Source organism: Lissotriton helveticus, chromosome 1_2 (assembly GCF_964261635.1).
Source record: "Lissotriton helveticus chromosome 1_2, aLisHel1.1, whole genome shotgun sequence".
Classification (NCBI taxonomy): Eukaryota; Metazoa; Chordata; class Amphibia; order Caudata; family Salamandridae; genus Lissotriton; species Lissotriton helveticus.
Window position 1 is genome coordinate 18,508,644 of NC_136058.1, and position 4,181 is coordinate 18,512,824.

Genomic DNA, 4,181 nt, shown 5'->3' on the forward strand with positions numbered 1-4,181 from the left:
AAAACTGTAATCACGCAAACATCGCAAACACAGAGCAATTTCGCAAAAAACGCGAAGTTTATTGGATTTTCCGTCTGGCGTCATACCCCAAAGGTTTGAACAATGAAATACCGTGGGAAAACGCAATTAAATAAAATACTTAAACAGGGAGTCTCAATCTAACTATATACCTCCAAGTAATACCGCCTGAAAAATCGTTGAACTCTTAGATATTAGATTAGGACAAATATGTAACCAAACCAATATAGATAACCTTAAGTTGCTATCAGGCAGCCAGAATAAGTAGTAATATAAAATATATACATTCCCTTTGATAGATGTATAGGAATCATAAAATATGGAGAGCCTAAAAATAACCCCATCACAAAATGATAGTGTACGATCTTTTGTCTAATATCAGAGGAAAAGAAAATATAAACAACCTTGAGTTGTGACCATATAGTTTAATTAGGCACTAAAACGCATACATTATCTAGTCATGCAGTAAATACAAAAAATATATGTGATGGCAATTACGATAAAAACAAAATACACAGTCTTTCTTCTATATCTACAGAACTGAACTGACACTACACTCCAATATGGCTACTGATGTAGTCCATCAACTGTTTTGATAGCGGAGCCGTGTTCCCCCTTGTCATCCACGAGCCACCGTAACTACACTACGTCAAAACAGATAGGCGGGGAGCCCAATTAACCTAAGACTAGCGCCTTTTCTACAAATATAAAAAAGGTGAGCGCTATAGTAAACAAGACACCGCAACAGACCCCCATTTGAGGCCACGCGAACGGACGCTATCAGGTAAGAGATTACACAGTCCTAAAAGGAAAGGCTGCGTAGACAGAGATAGCCGCTTAAAGTATAAAGGGGGTAGTGTCTAATAAGAAGCCGCGTACTCCATCTGAAGTTTTATCCCCCCTGAATGGGAAGGTAGCAAATACTATCTAAACTAGAAAACCAATGCTATCTAGCTCATAAATCAGAAAAATGTAATGCGGGAGTCCAACGGGTGCATAAGGCATAAGACTGGAATACAAAACCCGACCTGCGCATGACGTCGGTGAAAGTAATAGTTAGCTGTAACGTCTTAAACAAAACAGTATTAAATCTTAATACTAGACCTGATGATTAACCCAACTTTATGTTAAGCGCTGGGAATCCAAGAGTCTATTTAGTAAACCATATATGACCAACATCCATAAAAAACGTTATATATTCAGTCATGCCTCCCCGTTTCTATAAAGCATGTCAATAACTTGTATAACGCACGGAATGTTGGGCACGAGCATCAAAATTTCAACTAACTAAAATGACGCTTTGGTCTTCTCTGTCCTGTTTAGACATCAAATCAAGGAATAGGAGGTCATCCATGCCCCTACCTACCTACATTGGGAACCTAGAACTACCAAACCATAAGGTACTATCTGAGGACTGCTCTGTTGACATTATATTTTATCTAAGAAAAAGAACCCTCTAATTAGGTCTGTTTAGATTTGATTAACTTCATGATTCTAGCCTCATCATACCCTGTCTCTATAGGATCAACCCAAGGCAACGCCAAGTACTATTTGTTACCTCCCAATTACGGCTGACTACAGACGCAGTATCGTATATGGTACATTATCATTCAAATCACGGTCAGTATATATTAACCACCTAAAGTACTAGGTAGTATCAAAGATTTCAAACAACCAGTCATAAAGACTAACAACAGCATATTATTTTCTGCAGTGTGTACCTCTCGAAATTAGTACCATACGACGAAACTCTGCAGATCAATACATCTCGCATGTTGATCCAATGAATATAGAGAAATAAATTAAAAGGCTTGGATTTCTATTGTTAAGGTAATCATGAAAAATATGCATCCCTTTACAAAATAGTAATGTACACACATCCTGAATATTACAACTTTATTTCCATTTCTCTGTTTATCTTTTATTAAAGGGTACGACATTATCCCTATACATCCGCATACAGAGATAGAACTCAGACTCAGATTTATCTACAAGCACAATCATTTGGGGTAAGAACTTCATGTAAAATGTTGTGAAAGTTAAGATCCATAGCTATATCCAACTATATGTTCTTTGGATCTTGAACTATATATGTTAGGACTTTACAGAGACTAACAAAATACCCTCTCACTCATAGATACATTAATCTGATAGGATAGATATAGGTGACATCTATAAATGTCCATAAATAGAATATAATCTGTACCTTAATATGTCGCAGCCAGCATTCTGAGCAATATGCTCCAGAGCCTCATGTTGTTAATGAATGTAGCCTTTAGTTTGTAAATGTAGTGCACATAAATTGTAATCATATGCTCTATATACAGATGTAATTATATTTTATTCTTTTTTAGAAATATCAAGTGGTTCTCCGGAAGAAGGCGTGAATACGCCGAAACGCGCGTAGAGACAAATCAATAACTCCACTTGTTTGATCTTTTTACTTGTTTTTTAAATATGTGTACAAATTGAAATGATTGTCATTTATAATATTGTTATTTGTAACATTCATGAGAAAGTAACTATGATTTTTTAACTGTGTCAGTGATTTGATTAAATATTTTTTGTATTTTTAATAAATTAATCATGAATAACACCTTTTTCTATTGTTAATATATTTTTTTTGATGTGCACTACATCAGGTGATCTATTGTTTGGCTACAAGAATTGATGTTCCACAGTACCTGCTATTCCCTCAGGACCTATTAGTTGCCTAGGATAAGTTATTTATATAATATTTGTGCCCTGACCTAGGAACTATCTAGCAGTATCAGGGGGTCCCTTTTGTTACTTATCACACAGTACTACTTTTTTTGCCATACAAAATGATATCAGAATTTGGACCACACAAACAATCTACTGTTAGGGATGGGGTTGAGGCACCATTTGAGACCTCACCAATCAATCTCACTAACCTCTTGAATGACATCACAAAGACCCTCCCCTGTTCGAACACATTTGTACCCTTGAAGGGAACTTCTAGAGTGGGTAGAAATTTGAAGATCTTATCGTGGAAAGTGGCAGGTATCAAGGGCAAACTCTCTTGCCATGAGTGGGGTTTGTTTGTGGACCAGTTAGATGTGTGTTTATTTCAGGAGACATGGGCAAGTGAGGATTATGCCAGGATGGGCTTTGTTACATTTAATATACCTGCTATTACTAGAGAGAGGGGAAGGCCGTCGGGAGGACTATCTATATGGGTAGCCTCACATGCGGGGTGTACTGTTACTACTCTAAATACCTCCTCTCTTGATATCCAAGCGGCATTGCTCACTTTCCCCTCCAAGTTAAGTTTTGTCATCATTAACATCTACTCCCGCCCTGTGAGTTTGGCACAAGAATCTAAAACCCTTGAGGCACTTAATCTTTATATTCCAACAGTGCCTCCTGACTCACGACTAATAGTTGGGGGTGATTTAAACTGTCACTTCGAACCCCTTTTAGGTTCTTACGATGCCACTTCTAACGAGGAGGACCTGCAGTGGGCCATACCAGATCATCAAGGTCAGTTAGTTAAGTCTTGATCTCCCCTGGTACTCCAAATTAATGCTATCTGTTTAACTCATTCCCTGAGGGCTTGTAATGGCCGCATGCCTTCGGATAGGCCGAGCAAGCCTACATTTAATAGAACTGGCCAAGCTTCCCAGATACATTACATTTTGGTTGAGTGTATGTCGTGATTTAGGGTAATGGATTTTGAAGTTATCTCACGAGTTGGTAGTGACCATAATGCCTTGATTCTATCCCTGAAGGTTTCAGATGCAGTAATAATTCCTCCTATCGAGGCTCCCTTGGAGGACCCTCCAGGGATTACACTACGTGAGGTCACCTTAGCGATAGAAAGGCTATCAGCTGGAAAAGCACCCGGTCCAGACAAATTGCCCAGGGATCTGCTTCGTGAGGAACCATCTATCTGGGGCCCCTATCTGTGGGTTTTATTTAATGCTATCCATTAACAGCCTGTTAGACCTGGCTTTTAGGCAGTGCATTCTCTGCGGCTTGGAGCCTGCCGCATATAAATACCATGATCCGGGGCATTTTTGGATGATTTATATGCGGCAGGGTCCGAGCCGCAGAGAATGCACCGCCTAAAAGCCAGGTCTAACAGGCTGTTAATGGAGCAGCCTCCCAGTGCTAAGGATTGCCGAAAGAAAACATGAAAG

General features: G+C 38.9%; 1 long non-coding RNA gene across 1 annotated transcript; it reads left to right on the forward strand.

The window, feature by feature from the left end:
- Nucleotides 1-679: 679 nt before the first annotated feature.
- On the forward strand, nt 680-2,486 carry LOC144807743 (uncharacterized). Its single transcript, XR_013606423.1, has 4 exons — nt 680-802; nt 1,342-1,418; nt 1,949-2,027; nt 2,373-2,486. It is a non-coding gene; the product is annotated as an uncharacterized LOC144807743 (long non-coding RNA).
- The last annotated feature ends 1,695 nt before the right edge of the window (nt 2,487-4,181 follow it).